Source organism: Hibiscus syriacus, unplaced genomic scaffold (genome assembly GCF_006381635.1).
Source record: "Hibiscus syriacus cultivar Baekdansim isolate YM2019G1 unplaced genomic scaffold, ASM638163v2 tig00111566_pilon, whole genome shotgun sequence".
NCBI classification, from domain to species: Eukaryota; Viridiplantae; Streptophyta; class Magnoliopsida; order Malvales; family Malvaceae; genus Hibiscus; species Hibiscus syriacus.
The window spans coordinates 985,833-1,011,080 of NW_024063122.1; the positions used below are offsets into that span (position 1 = coordinate 985,833).

General features: G+C 38.6%; 1 pseudogene; it reads left to right on the forward strand.

The window, feature by feature from the left end:
• Window positions 1–1,022: 1,022 nt before the first annotated feature.
• LOC120165067 lies at window positions 1,023–16,014 on the forward strand (annotated as a pseudogene).
• The last annotated feature ends 9,234 nt before the right edge of the window (window positions 16,015–25,248 follow it).

Below are 25,248 nucleotides of genomic sequence, written 5' to 3' on the forward strand. Positions count from 1 at the left end.
ATTAATCCTCAAAATAAATTAAGAAAAATTTTAACCCCAAAATTGGGGTGTAATAGATTAAATGTAAAAAAGGTGCCATCGTATGCCTTTGGTTCCGGTTGAATGCCTAACGTTTATTTCGTTTCAGTTTGGTGCTTAACGTTTTATTCTATAACTCAAATTGGGTCAGGTCGTGACGAACCGTTAAGTTTGCCGTTAAGTGACACATGTCACAACCTGGAAATTTTACAATTTTTATTTAAAATTAAAAAAATTATATATATATATATATTAAAAATAAAACCCAAAATTTGAAATAAACTCAAAACTTTGAAAACCTTCATTTCAACCCATAAGCCCACGTTGGACATCGTCTTTTGCCATCGACGAACCTCCACCCGACCTCCCCTCCACTCAGTGACCAAAACCCTAATGAAATCATGAATGACCGATGGTTGATAAACCGTCGAAATTGCGTGGGATCGCGATTTTCATCCTAGGGTTCGCGGGGTATAAAACATTGATTCATCATCGATCGATCGTCGACCGGTAATGATTTTATGGGGTTTTGGTCACTGATGGGAGCTTCATCGACGGTAAAAGATGGCGGTCGATGTGGGTTTAGGGTTGAAATGAAGATTTTCAAAGTTTTGGATTTATTTTAAAATTTGAGTTTTCTTTTAATATATATATATAATTTTTTAATTTTAAATAATTTTTTTTAAAATTACCAGGTTGTGATACGTGTCACTTAACAGCCAAGCTTAATGGTCCGTCATGGCATGATCCAATTTGAGTTACAGAATGAAACCTTAGATACCAAACTGAAACAAAATAAATGTTAGACACTAAATTAGAACCAAAGGCATATGTTGGGCACCTTTTGTATATTTAAGCCAAAAAATTATTTAAAATGAGCTATAATTGAATTGAATTTCCTTTTTTTTTTTGAAAAAAATTGATTTCGTTTTATGTATACTGGTCGAATCTTTAAAAGCTTGAGATTTGGTGCTTTTTTTCTTTCTAATTTTTTAATTCATGCTTTTCGGTTCTCGATTTCTCCACACGGATCATTCCTTGGTTCTAGGGTTTTCACTCTGCGATTTCATCGATTCTCTCTTTCTCTCGTATTGGCCGCTTATTGTAAGTCTCAATCTTCCTATTTTTTTCCTTTTTTTTTGAATAATTTGTTTCTTATTGTTCATGTTTGTTTGGTGAAGCCATTCATTAGCTGATTCATTGTTTGTTTGCTTAGGGAAAAATTTCAGGTTTACTTCACTGCCAAGTTTTTCTTTATTTTATTCGTGATCCTAAAAATAGTTATGCGTTTTAGCTGTTTTAATTTTACTATGTTCTCTCGGTAGCCGAACAGCGCATCGCATTTGTATAGATCACGTGATCAATTGAATTGATTTTTCCGCACTTTGCTTTTATATTGTAAAATTCAATATGATGTCCCTTTTTGATTTTATGCTTTATAAATCACTGGCTCTAGGAATTCATTATTACTTATTTTGCAGGTATTGTTTATTTTCCTTCTTGGCTCTGATCAAGGCACTGTAGTTTCTGTATTACTTGGATACTAGTGATTTGGATAAGCGGTTTTTCTCTATATATGTTTTTGGTTCTTTGAGGAGGAAAAAGAAGGCGCTTGGAGGATTGCTGTAAGACTAGAAGTGAACCTAATGAGATTGTGTAACAAGTACGGATATGGATAATGATATGAATCTAGATTTCTATAGTTAACATATAGCAAGTTTTTCATTTTTTCGGGTAACGAGTCTTGGTATTGATATTTATATTTGGGACTAGCGGGTGTGGTGCTTTTCAGCTACATTAGAATGCTATAATATAAGTTTGAAGATGGATGAAGGACGAATGTTGCATCCCAGTTGGATGGACAACAATCCAGCTGAAATGGCGGTTGATTCACGGTTCTTCATTTTCTCGTGTTATTGCTGGACTAGTTGGTATTTTAACTATAGTTTATACAGCTTTCCAGTGGAGAATAAATATCAACTTAAGTTGGATGAAAGCTGGTTCTAGGTCAAAGAAAAATCCTAAGGCCAAGCATAAGGTTCCTGTAGCTCCTCATACTTGGGAGTTGGAATCTGTATCCCGCGCAAAGAACTTAAATTGCTGTGCTTGCTTAAAGCCAATGTCACCTTCTCAAACCCTAGGGCCTATGATGTCTTCTGATACTTTCATTCATCGTTGTACCATCTGTGGCACAGTGGCACACTTGAGCTGCTCTTCAAGTGCACACAAGGATTGCAAGTGTGTATCTATGATTGGCTTTAATCACGTGATGCATCAGTGGGCAGATTGGCAGATCTTACTGATCAGCGTGATGAAGCTTCATTCTGTAGCTATTGTGAAGAGTCATGTAGCGGGTCTTTCCTTGGTGGATCTCCTATATGGTTTTGCTTGTGGTGCCAACGACTCCTACACGTGGACTGTCACAGTATGTTGACGAAAACGGGTAAAGAAAACGAAAGAACACGAGAATTTTACGAGGTTCGGCAATGTGCTTACGTCCTCGGTGCCTAGGCGGCGCTAGAATTTTATTCAATAATATTTTAGGTCTAGGTTACATCTCTATTTATAATAGAAAACCCTGGTACATAATTACAAAATTAACCCTGTACCGTACCGCGGGGGCACTGGTATATTTATGAGCCATACCTAACAAATCTCCACCTTGGCGAATATCCTGCCCCTTGGAAACTTCAATGTGGGTTGGGTTACCTTGCTTCTTTAACAACTCGAAACATTCAACAAGTCCAAGCAATGCTTAAACTTGTCTGTCGTAACTGGCTTGGTGAACATATCAGCGGCATTCTCATCAGTATGTACCTTCTGAAACAAAACCTCTCCAGATGCAACCAACTCTCTGATCTTGTGGAACCTTACATCAATATGTTTAGTTCTAGCACGATACACCTGATTCTTAGCCAAGTGAATAGCACTTTGATTATCACAAAGCAACTGAACTCCACCTTGTTGAACACCCAACTCCTTCACTAAACCAGTAAGCCATAAAGCTTCTTTTGCAGCTTCAGCCGCTGCCATGTATTCAGCTTCAGTTGTAGATAGTGCCACGACAGATTGAACAGTAGACTTCCAGCAAATAGGCCCTCCACCAAGAGTAAACACATACCCTGTCGTAGATCTTCTATTATCCAAGTCACCTGCATAATCTGAATCCACATATCCTACAACCAAAGGATTATCCCGCTGACTCCCAAAAACAATTCCATGTCCCACAGTACCCTTTAAGTACCGAAAGATCCACTTGACTGCATCCCAATGTTGCTTACCAGGTTTAGACATGTACTTACAAACTTGACTAACAGCATGAGCTAAATCAGGACGAGTACATACCATCGCATACATCAAGCAGCCAACAGCATTAGAATACGGAACCTTTGCCATATTTTCAGCTTCCTTATCTGTCTTAGGACACTGTTCTGATGAGAGCTTAAAGTGATTCGCCAATGGAGTGCTAACTGGTTTCGCGCTGCTCATCGCAAACCTTTCTAGCATTTTCTCAACATAACCTCGTTGAGATAGCCGCAGTTTCCTTGAGTCTCTGTCCCTGCAAATTTCCATTCCAAGAATTTCTTTGCAGCACCTAAATCTTTCATATCAAATTCCTGACTCAATAAAGTTTTCAAACCGATAACATCATCCATGTTCTTCGCAGCAATCAACATATCATCAACATACAGTAATAGAAAAATAAAAGAAACATCATCAAGGCTCTTAACATAGACACAACAATCATACTCACATCGGTTGTAGCCAATCTTGATCATATAGGAGTTAAACCGTTTATACCACTGTCTCGGAGACTGTTTTAACCCGTACAAAGATTTCTTCAATCTGCAAACTAAATGCTCGTTTCCAGGTTGAGTGAAACCTTCAGGTTGCCGCATGTAGATCTGCTCCTCTAAATCACCATGCAAAAAAGCAGTTTTAACATCCATCTGCTCTAAATGCAAATCCCAACTAGCCACCAATGCAAGTACTGCTCGGATTGAAGTGTGCCTGACCACAGGAGAAAAGATTTCATCATAATCAACTCCTTTCTGCTGTGAAAAACCCTTCGCTACCAAATGAGCCTTGAACTTCTCCCCCTCTTTTTCTGTTACTGCTGGTTTCTTCTTATACACCCATTTGCAACCAATCGGCTTCTTACCCTCAGGAAGGGGAACTAACTCCCATGTGCGATTGTGATTCAAAGACTCCATCTCCTCAACCATGGCTGCCATCCACTTGTCGTTTTCCTGACTAGTAACGGCATCATGAAAAGTAACTGGATCATCACTGCTAACAGTAAGTGCAAAAGATACCAAGTCTTCAAAACCCAATTTGTTCGGAGGCTTTATATTCGTCCGTCTCACCCTGTCTCTGGCGAGACTATAATCCTGCAAATCATCCGTAGTGGAACCACCAGAAGTCGGTTGAGAAGTTTCTGGTTTCTCAACTGGAAACTGCTCGAAATCTACCACTGTCGTGTCTTGCTTCTGCTGCAACATAGACTGTTCATCAAAAACGACATCTCTACTAATCACAACTTTCTTCGCAACTGGATCCCAGAACTTGAATCCTTTGACACCTTTCTTGTAACCCAGAAAAATGCACTCCTTCGATTTTGCATCAAGTTTGGATCTCTCATCAGCAGGTACATGCACATAAGCAGGACAACCAAAAATCCGTAAGTTATCAAAACTAACATCATGACCAGTCCATACCTCTTCTGCAACTTTCCCAGCCAGCGATGCCCTTGGCGATCTGTTGATAAGGTAACACGCCATGTTAACAGCCTCAGCCCAGAAGTGTTTGGGAAGCCCCGCATTCAACCGCAAACATCTGGCTCTTTCATTCAACGACCTGTTCATTCGTTCCGCAACACCATTCTGTTGTGCTGTCTTGCGCACTGTAAAATGCCTCTGAATCCCATGCTCCTTACAGAATTGTAGGAACTGTGAATCTGTGTACTCCGTACCATTGTCAGACCGCAAACACTTGATTTTTCGTCCTGTTTGGTTTTCTACCTCAGCTTTCCACAGCTTGAACTTCTCAAAAACTTCAGATTTCTGTTTCAAAAAATACACCCAAACTTTCCGTGAAAAATCATCAATAAAAGTAACATAGTACCTAGATCCACCCAAAGACGATGTCGTGGAAGGCCCCCATACATCAGAATGCACATAATCAAGAATCCCTTGAGTTGTGTGCTTCGCAGTCTTGAAACGGACTTTAGTCTGTTTACCAAGAACACAATACTTGCAAAAATCGAGCTTACAGCTTTTGACACCATGCAACAAGTTTCTCTTGTGTAATTCTGCCATACCACGTTCACTAAGATGAGCGAGGCGCATATGCCACAATTTTGTCGTATCATCACAGGACTCAACAGAGTGAACTCCACCTGCAACGGTACTCCCTAACAATCTGTAGATATTCCCTGCAGTCATCTTGCCTTTCATCACAGTCAATGCTCCTTTAACAATCCGAATGGTTTCCCTATCCTCGTCAGCCTTAGGGATAAAACCATTCTTGTGCAAAGTGCCCAAGGAAATCAAATTCTTCTTCAAGTCTGGGATATGTCGAACACCACTCAACGTCCGAACGGAGCCATCGTGCAACTTAATTCTGACATCACCAATACCAACAATATTGCAACATCGATCATCACCCAAATAAACCGAACCAGAATTAACCGGCCTGTATGTCGAAAACCATTCCCTATTTGGCGTGATGTGATAAGAACATCCAGAATCAAGAATCCAAGCATCCGTCAATTGTGTCGTTGAAATAGAAAGCATATCACCCTCACTGCAATCAGAAGTATCATCCTCGACCACGTTCACAGACTTGGATGAGCCATCACGCTTCTCATCAGTCTGCTTTTTCAACTTCGGACAGTCTCGCTTCATATGTCCCGCCTCCTTGCACTTGTAACAGTGAATCGTCTTCTTATCCCTGGATTTGGATCTGGAATTCCGCTTCTCGGACCCTGCCTTCTCTGGCTTCCGTCCACGATCTCGATTACCCTTGACATATAAGCTATCGGCTTGAGAGCTTTCCCCTGCATTCTGCTTCCGCTGGTTGTGAGCCAACAAGGCTGCAGTAATCTCCTCAACGTTGATAGTCTCTTTCCCATATGTAAGAGTAGTCACCATGTGTTCGTAAGAGGAAGGCAACGAACACAACAGAATCATCGCTCTGTCTTCATCCTCAATTTTCACATCAAGCCGAGCCAGATCAGAAATGATTTGATTGAAGACATTCATGTGTTGCGCCAAATCGTGATCGTCCTGCATCTTCAGCCCATACAGCCGCTGCTTCAGATACAGTTTTGTCGTTAAGAATTTGGACATAAACTGACTTTCCAACTTCCTCCAAATTTCGTCTGGAGACGATTGATGCATGACGTGATACATGACCTCGTCCGCCAAGCATAATCGTATGGTTCCTGCCGCTCGCTGCTGCAATTCTTCCCAATCTTCCTCATCCATCGACGCCGGCTTTGTAGGTCGCAAAGCCTTCAAGATCCCTTGCTGCGCCAATAGATCCTTCACCCTCGTTTTCCATAATCCGAAGTTACCCTGACCATCGAATTTCGCGACTTCGAATTTTGCTCCTGACATCTGATACCAATTGTTGACAAAAACGGGTAAAGAAAACGAAAGAACACGAGAATTTTACGAGGTTCGGCAATGTGCTTACGTCCTCGGTGCCTAGGCGGCGCTAGAATTTTATTCAATAATATTTTAGGTCTAGGTTACATCTCTATTTATAATAGAAAACCCTGGTACATAATTACAAAATTAACCCTGTACCGTACCGCGGGGGCACTGGTATATTTATGAGCCATACCTAACAAATCTCCACCTTGGCGAATATCCTGCCCCTTGGAAACTTCAATGTGGGTTGGGTTACCTTGCTTCTTTAACAACTCGAAACATTCAACAAGTCCAAGCAATGCTTAAACTTGTCTGTCGTAACTGGCTTGGTGAACATATCAGCGGCATTCTCATCAGTATGTACCTTCTGAAACAAAACCTCTCCAGATGCAACCAACTCTCTGATCTTGTGGAACCTTACATCAATATGTTTAGTTCTAGCACGATACACCTGATTCTTAGCCAAGTGAATAGCACTTTGATTATCACAAAGCAACTGAACTCCACCTTGTTGAACACCCAACTCCTTCACTAAACCAGTAAGCCATAAAGCTTCTTTTGCAGCTTCAGCCGCTGCCATGTATTCAGCTTCAGTTGTAGATAGTGCCACGACAGATTGAACAGTAGACTTCCAGCAAATAGGCCCTCCACCAAGAGTAAACACATACCCTGTCGTAGATCTTCTATTATCCAAGTCACCTGCATAATCTGAATCCATATATCCTACAACCAAAGGATTATCCCGCTGACTCCCAAAAACAATTCCATGTCCCACAGTACCCTTTAAGTACCGAAAGATCCACTTGACTGCATCCCAATGTTGCTTACCAGGTTTAGACATGTACTTACAAACTTGACTAACAGCATGAGCTAAATCAGGACGAGTACATACCATCGCATACATCAAGCAGCCAACAGCATTAGAATACGGAACCTTTGCCATATTTTCAGCTTCCTTATCTGTCTTAGGACACTGTTCTGATGAGAGCTTAAAGTGATTCGCCAATGGAGTGCTAACTGGTTTCGCGCTGCTCATCGCAAACCTTTCTAGCATTTTCTCAACATAACCTCGTTGAGATAGCCGCAGTTTCCTTGAGTCTCTGTCCCTGCAAATTTCCATTCCAAGAATTTTCTTTGCAGCACCTAAATCTTTCATATCAAATTCCTGACTCAATAAAGTTTTCAAACCGATAACATCATCCATGTTCTTCGCAGCAATCAACATATCATCAACATACAGTAATAGAAAAATAAAAGAACCATCATCAAGGCTCTTAACATAGACACAGCAATCATACTCACATCGGTTGTAGCCAATCTTGATCATATAGGAGTTAAACCGTTTATACCACTGTCTCGGAGACTGTTTTAACCCGTACAAAGATTTCTTCAATCTGCAAACTAAATGCTCGTTTCCAGGTTGAGTGAAACCTTCAGGTTGCCGCATGTAGATCTGCTCCTCTAAATCACCATGCAAAAAAGCAGTTTTAACATCCATCTGCTCTAAATGCAAATCCCAACTAGCCACCAATGCAAGTACTGCTCGGATTGAAGTGTGCCTGACCACAGGAGAAAAGATTTCATCATAATCAACTTCTTTCTGCTGTGAAAAACCCTTCGCTACCAAACGAGCCTTGAACTTCTCCCCCTCTTTTTCTGTTACTGCTGGTTTCTTCTTATACACCCATTTGCAACCAATCGGCTTCTTACCCTCAGGAAGGGGAACTAACTCCCATGTGCGATTGTGATTCAAAGACTCCATCTCCTCAACCATGGCTGCCATCCACTTGTCGTTTTCCTGACTAGTAACGGCATCATGAAAAGTAACTGGATCATCACTGCTAACAGTAAGTGCAAAAGATACCAAGTCTTCAAAACCCAATTTGTTCGGAGGCTTTATATTCGTCCGTCTCACCCTGTCTCTGGCGAGACTATAATCCTGCAAATCATCCGTAGTGGAACCACCAGAAGTCGGTTGAGAAGTTTCTGGTTTCTCAACTGGAAACTGCTCGAAATCTACCACTGTCGTGTCTTGCTTCTGCTGCAACATAGACTGTTCATCAAAAACGACATCTCTACTAATCACAACTTTCTTCGCAACTGGATCCCAGAACTTGAATCCTTTGACACCTTTCTTGTAACCCAGAAAAATGCACTCCTTCGATTTTGCATCAAGTTTGGATCTCTCATCAGCAGGTACATGCACATAAGCAGGACAACCAAAAATCCGTAAGTTATCAAAACTAACATCATGACCAGTCCATACCTCTTCTGCAACTTTCCCAGCCAGCGATGCCCTTGGCGATCTGTTGATAAGGTAACACGCCATGTTAACAGCCTCAGCCCAGAAGTGTTTGGGAAGCCCCGCATTCAATCGCAAACATCTGGCTCTTTCATTCAACGACCTGTTCATTCGTTCCGCAACACCATTCTGTTGTGGTGTCTTGCGCACTGTAAAATGCCTCTGAATCCCATGCTCCTTACAGAATTGTAGGAACTGTGAATCTGTGTACTCCGTACCATTGTCAGACCGCAAACACTTGATTTTTCGTCCTGTTTGGTTTCTACCTCAGCTTTCCACAGCTTGAACTTCTCAAAAACTTCAGATTTCTGTTTCAAAAAATACACCCAAACTTTCCGTGAAAAATCATCAATAAAAGTAACATAGTACCTAGATCCACCCAAAGACGATGTCGTGGAAGGCCCCCATACATCAGAATGCACATAATCAAGAATCCCTTGAGTTGTGTGCTTCGCAGTCTTGAAACGGACTTTAGTCTGTTTACCAAGAACACAATACTTGCAAAAATCGAGCTTACAGCTTTTGACACCATGCAACAAGTTTCTCTTGTGTAATTCTGCCATACCACGTTCACTAAGATGAGCGAGGCGCATATGCCACAATTTTGTCGTATCATCACAGGACTCAACAGAGTGAACTCCACCTGCAACGGTACTCCCTAACAATCTGTAGATATTCCCTGCAGTCATCTTGCCTTTCATCACAGTCAATGCTCCTTTAACAATCCGAATGGTTTCCCTATCCTCGTCAGCCTTAGGGATAAAACCATTCTTGTGCAAAGTGCCCAAGGAAATCAAATTCTTCTTCAAGTCTGGGATATGTCGAACACCACTCAACGTCCGAACGGAGCCATCGTGCAACTTAATTCTGACATCACCAATACCAACAATATTGCAACATCGATCATCACCCAAATAAACCGAACCAGAATTAACCGGCCTGTATGTCGAAAACCATTCCCTATTTGGCGTGATGTGATAAGAACATCCAGAATCAAGAATCCAAGCATCCGTCAATTGTGTCGTTGAAATAGAAAGCATATCACCCTCACTGCAATCAGAAGTATCATCCTCGACCACGTTCACAGACTTGGATGAGCCATCACGCTTCTCATCAGTCTGCTTTTTCAACTTCGGACAGTCTCGCTTCATATGTCCCGCCTCCTTGCACTTGTAACAGTGAATCGTCTTCTTATCCCTGGATTTGGATCTGGAATTCCGCTTCCCGGACCCTGCCTTCTCTGGCTTCCGTCCACGATCTCGATTACCCTTGACATATAAGCTATCGGCTTGAGAGCTTTCCCCTGCATTCTGCTTCCGCTGGTTGTGAGCCAACAAGGCTGCAGTAATCTCCTCAACGTTGATAGTCTCTTTCCCATATGTAAGAGTAGTCACCATGTGTTCGTAAGAGGAAGGCAACGAACACAACAGAATCATCGCTCTGTCTTCATCCTCAATTTTCACATCAAGCTGAGCCAGATCAGAAACGATTTGATTGAAGACATTCACGTGTTGCGCCAAATCGTGATCGTCCTGCATCTTCAGCCCATACAGCCGCTGCTTCAGATACAGTTTTGTCGTTAAGGATTTGGACATAAACTGACTTTCCAACTTCCTCCAAATTTCGTCTGGAGACGATTGATGCATGACGTGATACATGACCTCGTCCGCCAAGCATAATCGTATGGTTCCTGCCGCTCGCTGCTGCAATTCTTCCCAATCTTCCTCATCCATCGACGCCGGCTTTGTAGGTCGCAAAGCCTTCAAGATCCCTTGCTGCGCCAATAGATCCTTCACCCTCGTTTGCCATAATCCGAAGTTACCCTGACCATCGAATTTCGCGACTTCGAATTTTGCTCGTGACATCTGATACCAATTGTTGACGAAAACGGGTAAAGAAAACGAAAGAACACGAGAATTTTACGAGGTTCGGCAATGTGCTTACGTCCTCGGTGCCTAGGCGGCGCTAGAATTTTATTCAATAATATTTTAGGTCTAGGTTACATCTCTATTTATAATAGAAAACCCTGGTACATAATTACAAAATTAACCCTGTACCGTACCGCGGGGGCACTGGTATATTTATGAGCCATACCTAACAAATCTCCACCTTGGCGAATATCCTGCCCCTTGGAAACTTCAATGTGGGTTAGGTTACCTTTCTTCTTTAACAACTCGAAACATTCAACAAGTCCAAGCAATGCTTAAACTTGTCTGTCGTAACTGGCTTGGTGAACATATCAGCGGCATTCTCATCAGTATGTACCTTCTGAAACAAAACCTCTCCAGATGTAACCAACTCTCTGATCTTGTGGAACCTTACATCAATATGTTTAGTTCTAGCACGATACACCTGATTCTTAGCCAAGTGAATAGCACTTTGATTATCACAAAGCAACTGAACTCCACCTTGTTGAACACCCAACTCCTTCACTAAACTAGTAAGCCATAAAGCTTCTTTTGCAGCTTCAGCCGCTGCCATGTATTCAGCTTCAGTTGTAGATAGTGCCACGACAGATTGAACAGTAGACTTCCAGCAAATAGGCCCTCCACCAAGAGTAAACACATACCCTGTCGTAGATCTTCTATTATCCAAGTCACCTGCATAATCTGAATCCACATATCCTACAACCAAAGGATTATCCCGCTGACTCCCAAAAACAATTCCATGTCCCACAGTACCCTTTAAGTACCGAAAGATCCACTTGACTGCATCCCAATGTTGCTTACCAGGTTTAGACATGTACTTACAAACTTGACTAACAGCATGAGCTAAATCAGGACGAGTACATACCATCGCATACATCAAGCAGCCAACAGCATTAGAATACGGAACCTTTTCCATATTTTCAGCTTCCTTATCTGTCTTAGGACACTGTTCTGATGAGAGCTTAAAGTGATTCGCCAATGGAGTGCTAACTGGTTTCGCGCTGCTCATCGCAAACCTTTCTAGCATTTTCTCAACATAACCTCGTTGAGATAGCCGCAGTTTCCTTGAGTCTCTGTCCCTGCAAATTTCCATTCCAAGAATTTTCTTTGCAGCACCTAAATCTTTCATATCAAATTCCTGACTCAATAAAGTTTTCAAACCGATAACATCATCCATGTTCTTCGCAGCAATCAACATATCATCAACATACAGTAATAGAAAAATAAAAGAACCATCATCAAGGCTCTTAACATAGACACAACAATCATACTCACATTGGTTGTAGCCAATCTTGATCATATAGGAGTTAAACCATTTATACCACTGTCTCGGAGACTGTTTTAACCCGTACAAAGATTTCTTCAATCTGCAAACTAAATGCTCGTTTCCAGGTTGAGTGAAACCTTCAGGTTGCCGCATGTAGATCTGCTCCTCTAAATCACCATGCAAAAAAGCAGTTTTAACATCCATCTGCTCTAAATGCAAATCCCAACTAGCCACCAATGCAAGTACTGCTCGGATTGAAGTGTTCCTGACCACAGGAGAAAAGATTTCATCATAATCAACTCCTTTCTGCTGTGAAAAACCCTTCGCTACCAAACGAGCCTTGAACTTCTCCCCCTCTTTTTCTGTTACTGCTGGTTTCTTCTTATACACCCATTTGCAACCAATCGGCTTCTTACCCTCAGGAAGGGGAACTAACTCCCATGTGCGATTGTGATTCAAAGACTCCATCTCCTCAACCATGGCTGCCATCCACTTGTCGTTTTCCTGACTAGTAACGGCATCATGAAAAGTAACTGGATCATCACTGCTAACAGTAAGTGCAAAAGATACCAAGTCTTCAAAACCCAATTTGTTCGGAGGCTTTATATTCGTCCGTCTCACCCTGTCTCTGGCGAGACTATAATCCTGCAAATCATCCGTAGTGGAACCACCAGAAGTCGGTTGAGAAGTTTCTGGTTTCTCAACTGGAAACTGCTCGAAATCTACCACTGTCGTGTCTTGCTTCTGCTGCAACATAGACTGTTCATCAAAACGACATCTCTACTAATCACAACTTTCTTCGCAACTGGATCCCAGAACTTGAATCCTTTGACACCTTTCTTGTAACCCAGAAAAATGCACTCCTTCGATTTTGCATCAAGTTTGGATCTCTCATCAGCAGGTACATGCACATAAGCAGGACAACCAAAAATCCGTAAGTTATCAAAACTAACATCATGACCAGTCCATACCTCTTCTGCAACTTTCCCAGCCAGCGATGCCCTTGGCGATCTGTTGATAAGGTAACACGCCATGTTAACAGCCTCAGCCCAGAAGTGTTTGGGAAGCCCGCATTCAACCGCAAACATCTGGCTCTTTCATTCAACGACCTGTTCATTCGTTCCGCAACACCATTCTGTTGTGGTGTCTTGCGCACTGTAAAATGCCTCTGAATCCCATGCTCCTTACAGAATTGTAGGAACTGTGAATCTGTGTACTCCGTACCATTGTCAGACCGCAAACACTTGATTTTTCGTCCTGTTTGGTTTTCTACCTCAGCTTTCCACAGCTTGAACTTCTCAAAAACTTCAGATTTCTGTTTCAAAAAATACACCCAAACTTTCCGTGAAAAATCATCAATAAAAGTAACATAGTACCTAGATCCACCCAAAGACGATGTCGTGGAAGGCCCCCATACATCAGAATGCACATAATCAAGAATCCCTTGAGTTGTGTGCTTCGCAGTCTTGAAACGGACTTTAGTCTGTTTACCAAGAACACAATACTTGCAAAAATCGAGCTTACAGCTTTTGACACCATGCAACAAGTTTCTCTTGTGTAATTCTGCCATACCACGTTCACTAAGATGAGCGAGGCGCATATGCCACAATTTTGTCGTATCATCACAGGACTCAACAGAGTGAACTCCACCTGCAACGGTACTCCCTAACAATCTGTAGATATTCCCTGCAGTCATCTTGCCTTTCATCACAGTCAATGCTCCTTTAACAATCCGAATGGTTTCCCTATCCTCGTCAGCCTTAGGGATAAAACCATTCTTGTGCAAAGTGCCCAAGGAAATCAAATTCTTCTTCAAGTCTGGGATATGTCGAACACCACTCAACGTCCGAACGGAGCCATCGTGCAACTTAATTCTGACATCACCAATACCAACAATATTGCAACATCGATCATCACCCAAATAAACCGAACCAGAATTAACCGGCCTGTATGTCGAAAACCATTCCCTATTTGGCGTGATGTGATAAGAACATCCAGAATCAAGAATCCAAGCATCCGTCAATTGTGTCGTTGAAATAGAAAGCATATCACCCTCACTGCAATCAGAAGTATCATCCTCGACCACGTTCACAGACTTGGATGAGCCATCACGCTTCTCATCAGTCTGCTTTTTCAACTTCGGACAGTCTCGCTTCATATGTCCCGCATCCTTGCACTTGTAACAGTGAATCGTCTTCTTATCCCTGGATTTGGATCTGGAATTCCGCTTCCCGGACCCTGCCTTCTCTGGCTTCCATCCACGATCTCGATTACCCTTGACATATAAGCTATCGGCTTGAGAGCTTTCCCCTGCATTCTGCTTCCGCTGGTTGTGAGCCAACAAGGCTGCAGTAATCTCCTCAACGTTGATAGTCTCTTTCCCATATGTAAGAGTAGTCACCATGTGTTCGTAAGAGGAAGGCAACGAACACAACAGAATCATCGCTCTGTCTTCATCCTCAATTTTCACATCAAGCCGAGCCAGATCAGAAACGATTTGATTGAAGACATTCACGTGTTGCGCCAAATCGTGATCGTCCTGCATCTTCAGCCCATACAGCCGCTGCTTCAGATACAGTTTTGTCGTTAAGGATTTGGACATAAACTGACTTTCCAACTTCCTCCAAATTTCGTCTGGAGACGATTGATGCATGACGTGATACATGACCTCGTCCGCCAAGCATAATCGTATGGTTCCTGCCGCTCGCTGCTGCAATTCTTCCCAATCTTCCTCATCCATCGACGCCGGCTTTGTAGGTCGCAAAGCCTTCAAGATCCCTTGCTGCGCCAATAGATCCTTCACCCTCGTTTGCCATAATCCGAAGTTACCCTGACCATCGAATTTCGCGACTTCGAATTTTGCTCCTGACATCTGATACCAATTGTTGACGAAAACGGGTAAAGAAAATGAAAGAACACGAGAATTTTACGAGGTTCAGCAATGTGCTTACGTCCTCGGTGCCTAGGCGGCGCTATAATTTTATTCAATAATATTTTAGGTCTAGGTTACATCTCTATTTATAATAGAAAACCCTGGTACATAATTACAAAATTAACCCTGTACCGTACCGCGGGGCCTACGCCCCCGCACCCCCAACCCACATAATTTGTAACCCTACAACGAGACTTTCTTTGTAAGGAGAGTTGATGTTCGCTGCGTTCCCTTCGCTCCATCTCCTGTCCTCTTTACTGGTATATTTATGAGCCATACCTAACACAGTAGTATGTCTAACGAAACTGGTGATATTTGTGATTTAGGTCCATTTAGAAGGCTGATTCTCTCACCTCTTTATGTTAAGGAGTTGAGCCCTAATTCTGGATTTCTTAGCTCTCCCACTCATGGTGCAAATGATCTTGCTTCTTCAGTACTGGCAACCATTAGGAGTCAGAGCAAGAAGCAGCGGCATAATGGTGAAACATCTTTTGATACAGGTGGTAACAACAGCTTCTGCGACATACCCACTGAGAGTACTGCCGATATCCAAGAAAATATAAATGGTTCTTATGCAATAAAGTGCTTTATGCAAGAGAAGGTGCTAAGAGTATCATGGATAGGACAATTGCAGATTTTCCTTGGCAAGTTAGAGTAGAGGTGGATGGTGTCGAAATAGAAGTTCCTGAGGTATGGATGCTAGCATTTATTTACTTACACTTGAAAAAATATAGATAATTATGTGTTGATTGTTCGAAAGAGTTTTTCTTAAATCTTGCATAAGTTTTGAGCTTTAGAAAAAGTTTTCAATTGGAAGAATGGGTACACATAATTCTCTTGGGTTTATTAGTCCAGCCTCTTTCAAACTTGTTTTCAGTTATATGACTCTCCTTTGTTTCTTTTCCCGTGAGAAATTCGTTCCCTAATTGTTTATACGTCGACAATGGCGGAGTCAAAATTTAGATTTCAGTGTCAGAAAATTCTATTTGAGTAAATAACTATTTGCTTTTAACGCTGTAAAATTTATGATGCTGCTCTAAACCCGCATAGGATCCAGAGTGTGTACTTGTTGCAAACATCGGAAGCTACATGGGGGTTGTGGATCTTTGGCATAACGAGGATGATACGAATGATAATTTCAGTCCTCAGTCAATGCATGATAAAGTACTGGAGGTTGTCAGCATATCCTGGACTTGGCACCTCGGAAAACTGCAGCTAATCTAGTTCTTGATGAAGGCTAAGCTAATGCTTTAGCATAAACTTAACATGTATTGAAGGAATGTGAAAACAAGTTCCTTATAGTTTGATCCAATGCCCTAAAGAACTTTGTTTTGTCCCAGCATAACGGTGGTCTGCTTTTGTCTTTTTTTTTTCTTTTATGCTGGACAGCTGGAGAGTAAAGCAATAAACTGCCTTTGATCAAATTCTTAGAAGGTCCTTGCACTAGGTGTTTTTGAAGGATTTCATCCTTCTACTATAATTTGATCATTTCCAGTCCGGCAGTCCCTCTACTTCTCAAAATGTGTATTTTCAGTCTTGAGGTTAATTGTTTATTGGTAATTTGTCAAATATTTGACTTGGCTTTTTTATTACACCTTGAAACTTTTTGTTGTACAAATGGGCAAATATCCATCACGTTTAACAAAAGTAATTAGCAGCAAAAAAGGCCGTTCTTGGGACTGAAAATACACATTTTGAATTTTGAGCAGAGGGACTAGAGACAAATTATTGTAGAGACTAAATTCGTCCAAGTTTTCGTGTTTTTAGTTATAGAAACTCGGAATTGAAGTTTAGGTTATGGAGAATATCTGAGTTGTGCTACTTTGAGTTATGAACAGGTGGGGCTGTCTTGTGCTTGAAGACTTGCACAGGGACAGTCGATTAAGATACAACTCTTTGCCGCATTGCCTGTTCAAATCGATGGAGAACCTTGGTTTCAGTAGCCTTGTACATTGTCAATTTCACATCGTGGACAGGTTTTCTCTCTCTCTGTTCCTCTTGATGATATATTTTTTCATGTTTGCTATACCATTACAGCATTGGTTCCTTGTTTTAACAAGTATAAAATTCCGGCAGGCCTTCATGTTGAGGACAGCCGAGGAACCTCTAGGTCATGCAGCCGCCATAATGACCGATGTGCTCGAGACTGCCGAAACGAATCACGTGATTAACCCGTCTCAGAAGCGAGCCCTTCTTCAGGAAATGGCATTGAGGCTGACTTGATGCTGTTCTTTTATCGCACTAAATACCAATATATCGCCTCTTTTATCGCATTAAATACTAAAGAAGCCCTTCAGATGTAAAATGGGAAAAATAGGAATTTTTAGGTGAAATTTGTACCTTATTCTACACATTCCATACAATGTAATGCATACGTCTGCATATTATTACTTTTATGCAGCTATGTTTTGGGCAATATTGTTAAAATCGGACAGAATCGATCTTGGACTAGAAATCGGACGCATACATTTATGTATTGATAAGATCATTTATTATTTTCTGAAGTTTCTCTCTCTCGCCGAATTATATAATTAAGAAATCATGAACAAGAATAGAAGAGCTTATTCAATCATGTGAGAAGGAAGAATTAAGGAAAATCATGAACTAGAATAGAAGAGCTTACCCCATCATGTGAAAGGGAAGAATTCAAAATACAATTACAACTAGTTAATATAAGATTAAAAAAAAATCATGAACTAAAATAAAAGAGCTTATCCCATCATATGAAAAAGGAAGAATTCAAAATACAACTTGTTAATATAAAATTAAAAATTAAAAATTAATGAAAATTAGTTGTAATCGAAAATCTTACTAAAAACCTAACTTTATAGGTTAGACATATCAAATAATGAGAAATAAAATTTTAAAAGAGGATACAATATACATATATACAGCAAGACTAAACACTCTGACTAACAAAGCTAACTACCGTTAATTTAATTACAAAAGTTAGTTTCTAACTTCTACACTAACTTGGTGGGTGAAAGACATTTTTTACCCAACTTGGAACATAGATAAGCATGGTTAGGGATGTAAAAAGCTGAGCCTACTTATAAAACTGACTGAAACCGACTTGAGTCAAAACTGTTTGTGATATGAGTGGTGGTGATCCGAAACCGATTCGAGTCCGAACTGGTGTTGACCTGAACCCGAGTTGGACATGAAAATTGTGGATCTAAACCCAACCTGCACCTGATCTGAGAATGACCTGAACCCGAATTGAACCAATAATATGATAAACGACCTTGACCTGCATCCAACCGATATGAACTAGAACCTGAGATTAACATGGTAAATAATCGATATTACCTGACCTGCTATGAACCTGACATGTAATTGACTAAACCTATAAGTAATCCGACTTGTTATTGACTTGATCTAATATTTACCAGACTTAATATTTATCTGACATATAAGTTATAATTGATGAAGTTGTAAGATTTTGAATTTATAATAAAATATGATAATTAATATGATTACTTTTTTTAAAAGTTAAAACAAATTATTAGTTATGATAATCAAATTAATAAATTTACTTTCTATATTAATTATAATCCTTATATTATAAATCTTAATTATAATCATTAAATTAATTTCATTAAATAATTTATTTATTGAACATGATTTTATTAGATTATATAAAATTAATTTAAATATTTATAAGTTTAATTTTTTCATGTAATAATTAATTAGTGGTGGGAGAAATTTTTTTAAAAGAAAGATTATTCTTTTTTGTGGGAAATTTTGTTTGTTTGTTTTTTTTTGGGAATGAAATTGGGAAATTTTGGTACCAAATTCATTATTTTAAATTTTGGCAAATTTAAGAGGTTGGCGCCTATCATTGGTGTCCAATAAGATTTTTTAGGTTAATTAGGCCTGTACTCCTATAACAACTATTATTTTTATACTTTGTAATTTGGTTTTTAATTTCTTTCATTTTAGTCATGGTTTAATTGTAAATCTCTTCTTGAATTCTCAATTCAATGCAATTTAATCCTGCATACATTTAATTACTTTTAATTTTCTCTTCTTTCTTTAATGTGCATAATTATTAAATGTGAATGTTAATTTTAGAATCTTTTATATTTGTCACTCATGTTTAATTATATACTTACACACACATATATATATAGCACACGCACGCACGCACGCACGCACGCACGCACGCACGCACGCACGCACGCACGCACGCACGCACACACGCACACACGCACGTACATATATAAATGTATCATTGATCGTATATAATTACTCATATACTTATATGTATAATGTAACGGCATAAAGTTGGGTCTGGTAGTTAGGGTCAATTTCAGATTGATTTCCGGATTTCCGATAAAAAGGAAGAAAATTTTCTAAAATTCATATTTTGGTTTTAAAAATATTTTGGAAAGGTTTTAAGTGATTTTAGATGATTAATTTTAATTATGGAAGTTAAATTAAATGATTTGGTGATTGAATTGAAGGAATTGAAAATTATAATTTTGGTGATAATTTTGTAAATTTTCACAATGTCCAAAGTCTATGAAGCAATTATACCAAGGCTCATGTTTAGAGTTCTCCCTCCTAAATTAAAATGTTTTAATTTCCCATTTTTACCATTTTTTTTATCTAGATTCATTTTAATCTAAATTACATTTCCTTATTTGCTTGTTTTCATTCACGTGCTTTTTATTTCCTTCTCATTTTACATTTTAGTAATTTCTCTTAACTTCATCCTTCTCTCAAACAAGCTGATCAATTCTTTCTCTTTTTCTTCTTGATTTCTAAATTCACTCATCTCTTGATTTTAATTATCAAGTTTCTCTTCTCTTATATTCTTGTTTTTAAAGCTTGATCATAATGGAGTTCCATTGATGATCTCAATTTCAGTCAATTTCCAACAAGGTAAGGATATTTTACTTGGTTTTCTTTCAAGCTTCGAGGGCAAGTGACTATGTGTTAATGATTCTATTGAATTGTTGATTTAATTGAAAGGATTTCTAAGATTTCAATTGATTTTCGGAGCTAATTAATGTGTCGATGTCTTGAATTAGTTTTGAGGCTTTCTTAATGAAATTGAGTTTTTTTTGGAGTGATTATACTCATATGAAATCATTTACTCATATGAAATTGAGTTTCTTGAAAACAATGTCGATTTTTGGTATTTTTTGGGAATTCAAGAATTTAGGTTTGTAGATGTTAATTTGTGCGATTCTAGCTGGGTTAAATGTTGATTATAGTTTTTTTTATCATCTTTTAGTGTGAAGATTCGTGCGTTTTGGATTGGAGCTTTCGGAGTGACGTTTCGGTAAGGTTTTCGGTGTTTTCGACGTTTACGCTCTGTTTTAAAAACATAGGATTCTTCTTTGTTTTAGATTAGATTGTGATGTGTTAATTTGCTTTGCAAGGTTATTGTTGCGTTGTTAGTTGAGGAAACTTGGTGCTTTGAGTTTGGTGAACGTTGAGGTAGTGTTTGGAAGTGATTTCAGCTTCCAGACAGCAAGATAAGTGGCTCTTACTCTTAGGAAATGAACATGATTCAAGGTTGAGGTTTGTGTAGTGTTGCATTTTTTAATTATGATATATTGTGTTATTTGGTTAATTATGATGATGAGCTATGAATTATTTTGATTTACATATGATGTCACTTATGTCAGAAATGAGAATATAAATTATGAATGTGATGTATTGCAAATTATACATAGAATTTTGGACACGGTTTGCGAAAATCTATATATATTTTGAATGTGAATTGGATGAGCTAAACTTTCTCACTATCCAAATATGTGGGTTGATCATGACAACCATCCGTAAGTTTGTTTCAAAATGTATTTGAATCAATATGTGAAAACTATGCATCATTGACAACAACTCTTGGTGAATTGGATTAATTATCTATTGTTCTTAATAGGACCTTTGGATATGAAAGGCATGCCTAGGACATAGTACTCTATGTGTTTTGTATTAGTGTCTGATTAGGTATTATACAGGGTTCAGATGGTACATTGAGCTTTACTCTAAAAAAATACGGGATAAGGTTGGGCGGTGAGTTTGCTCTGCAATTCGTGGTTTTGGACCTATGTGAGACCATAAGCAAAACGAGAGTTGTATCGAGTCCATTTATCCAATGAGTGAGTTGTGTTTTGAATAAAAGCCATTGATCTTAAAATGGAAAAATGTGTATGATTTATGTAACCTGCCAAGGAAGGTAATTGTGCATGTGTTCTTGTGAATGCTTTTGTACTATATGGTCCTTGATATTTGTTTAATCTAGAAATCAAGTGATTTGGAACATTTTAGCTGATCATTCAAGCATGAGATGTTGAATTATATGTGTAGAGTAAAGAACAAGTTATGTATGAGCATATATGATTGATCTTTATCTTGGTTATGTGCATTGCTTTGAATGTTAGTTTTTACTAGGATTTATAAGCTCACACTCGTTGTTAACACTTTTCAGACGATTAGATTCGAGTTTAGAGGTGAGGATCTTGGCATCGGTGTGATCAAGCAAGACTAAGGCATAAAGCAATACATATGTTGTTTTAGGAAACTTTGTGTGGTAATTTGGGGACGTTTGGCACATAGACCCATTATTCACCTTGTTGGACTTATAATGCTGGATTTTGGTTTGTAATAAGTGGATTTTTGTCGACACCGTTTTTCACCCATGAGGGGAAAAACCGATAACGACTTGGGGTTTTTTTTTAAAAGAATTTTGAAATGTGAGGAATCGCCACCAATCATTTAAGGTACGGCTGGGACACCACAAAAACTGGTTGATTTTAATAAAACATTTTATTTTTATCAAAATACCAAGTTTTAAGGTATGCGAAAATCTAAAAATCAGGTTCGAGAGTCGGTTACGCGTGGGGAAGGATTAACACCCCCACAAACTTCCAAAAATTGGTACCTAGTTAATTACCCTATATTTAGAATAATTTTTTTGAGTTCGAAGGTTATTTAATTTAAAAATCATTACGGATGCAAAGTTAAAAAGGGTATTCGTTTATTAAAGTTGATAACATTCACCCCTAGCATAAACGTGGGAGATCATCTATTGTGCTTGATAACATAATACTACCTCGATATTTTGGAAATCATGATGAAATTTTGAAAATTACGTTGACCTATTTCGGGAATCACCAGTAGTCACCCTCTGAGCATACTTGCAGGAGATATACTATTAATTCCCTAATAAATGAACATTACCTTAGATTTAAAAATAAAATTTAGTTAGACAAATTTTTATTCATCCTAATTAAGCTAAAGGTAAATTAAGACTTTTTCTAACTTAAAGTGTCGAATTATAAAAATTAAAGAACCTAAAGGCACAAACCTAGAAGTATAGGTTGTAATATTAACCCTATTTGATTTTTAAACCAATTATTGAATCAAATAACTGAGATGGTCCCTTGAGCATTTATGCGAGGGCCGACTCGAATTGTTCCCTAAATTAAGAGGACTATATTGAAATCTAGCAAAAAGTGGAGGCTCTATTTAACCTATTTTATTATGTCAATCTTAAAAGTTTAATTGAAGTCCGGGGACTAAAAGGTCAAAGATCTAAAATATCGAGTTCTAAGAGACTAGAAGTTTAAGGACCTAAATCAATAATTTCAAAGTTAAGGACTAATTAATAAGCCAAAATCCTAAATATTATCTAAATTAACCTATTAAAAAGAAATTAAACCTAAAGTGTTTTTTAAGAAAATAATGATGATTAATAATTTTTTTTAAAAAGTCTAGCAATCGATTCGAGTAAACAGACATCTTATGCGAAAACTCGACTCAAATTGCTCCCTAATTAATAATTATAGTGTCGTCCTAATTTCTAAGTCCGGTTTGAGTGTTAACCTAATCTAAATACTAAGTTTAAAGATTTAGACTATGAAATAATGAATTATTTAAACAACCTAATTAAAATTAAACAAAAAACAAAAAAACACAACATAAAAAAATAAAGATAAATTAAGCATGCACAAGGACCAATTTGCATAAATATCGAATTACTAAGGCAAAAGAGAATAAATGAAACATATAATAAGGGACTAAATTAAACATATTGAAAATTGATTGCTAAATCTAAATAAAATAAAAAAATAGATTAGGGACTAAAACGTAAAAACACGCGAAAACTACAAGGACCTAAAGGTAATTATTCATTTTATATAAACCTAAAATAAACGTTAAACTAAAAATGAAGAAATACAAAATCAGTCCACATGTATTTAAAAAAAATTAAAAGGTCACTACACATGACTAAACTGTAAAAACACTCCTAACTTATAGGGACCAAACAATAATTTTACCAAAATAAAATAAGCATGCAAGAAAAAGGAAATTTATAATTTTAAACCCTACATGACCAGAATATAAAAATGTGCTAAATTATGAGGGATTAAAATGCAAAAAACCCAAAAATAACAAATTACACAAAAAAAAGGAAAAGTAGTAGTTTTGGCCCCTATAGGTGACCAAACTGCAAAAATGCGCTAAACCTAGGGGGCTAAGTGTGATTATACCCTACATTTCTTCTATAAATGTCAACGTTTCTTTTTTTATTCATTTTAAAACTGAAATAAAAAAACTTCTAAAATGCTCTCCCATTTTCTCGACCGGCAGTAGGCCGGTCGGCCAACCCAAACCCTTCCGGCCTCCGTTTGACCGCCTCACACGGTGGTTGGAAAATCCAAAATAATCCAAAAAAAATCGAAATCCCTAGATCTACTAGCCTAGGACCTAGTTTAGAGCTAAAACCATAAAAATGACTGTTAAACTACCCTAAACCGTCTCGAGCTTTTGGCTCCCCCACACTCCGGTGACGCCTCCGACGACCCAGGTAACTTAGATCTAGTTATCCTTTTAAATTTTAGTGTTTTCTTACTGTGAAAATGTTGATTGTTATTATTAGGCTAAAATACTATCTTTAATTATTTTGAAACACAAAAAAATGCATGCTATTACTTTTTTTAAAACGAGATTACACGTTTGTTTTGAAAGTCTAAAAAAAACTAAGAGCAGTAAAAAATAACAAAGAGCTATTCGAATATATTAAAAAACAGAACATAAATAACCTTGAAGGTGTTGTTATTGCTTCGAAAACAAACTGTGTTACAAAGAGTTTTTTCCAAAGTCATCAGAGAGTTTTCTCTTTTTTTTGCATGGGTCTTATATCTGTTTTACATAAAGATTACAATGATTGTATATGTCTCTTTTCTTTTGTTTTTGTAGGGTTGCGTGGAGTGTGAGGCTGCCGGCGTGCATGGATGATTTTGCAGGGATTGGGGCAGAGGATGGTGGCAATCGGTTGGGGGAATGGGGTGGCTACCCTAGGGCTAGGGTTAGACTCGGGTTGGGTCTTAGTTGGGCCCCGTGTCGGGTTTTAAGTTTAGTTTGGGTCAAATTTTCTAGGTCTGGGTCTTAAGGCCCGATTATATTTTGTAAGGGGTTTGGTTTTATCTTTTGGTTTGAGCATAAGGCCCGATTGTAATTGGGGTAATAAAAATGGCGATTACAAATGCCCCTATTTGCTCATTACTGTGGAATAAGAATGAAGCAAAGATAATAAAGCGCCATTTTTGGATCAATCTATGTTCTTTAAGCTATAAGCTATTCTCATCGTGATCTTCTACTGGAAATGTTGATCCCTAAAGTAAGGCGTTACTGATTTAAAATGCCATGAATCGAGCAATAGGTCAAACAAGTTCTTCTCATTATGAACTTTTTCTCCCTCTGTCGGATGAGTTCTTCTCATTATGAACTCTCCATTGGAAATATCAATCCCTCAAGCGAGGCGTTACTGATTCAAAGTATCGTGAGTCGAGAAGTAGTTCGAACAAGTTCTTCTCATTATGAATCTCTTCTCCCTCTATCGGATGAGTTCTTCTCATTATGAACTCTCCATTAGAAATGTCAATCCCTCAAGCGAGGCGTTGTTAATTTGAAGTATCGTGATTCGAACAATATATAGAATAAGTTATTCTCATTATGAACCTCTTCTCCCTCTGTCGAATGAGTTTTTATCATTTTGAACTCTCCATTGGAAATGTCAACCCCTCAAGCGAGGCATTGTTGATTCAAAGTGTCTTGAATCAAGCAATAGGTTGAACAAGTTCTTCTCATTATGAACCTCTTCTCCCTCTATCGGATGAGTTCTTCTC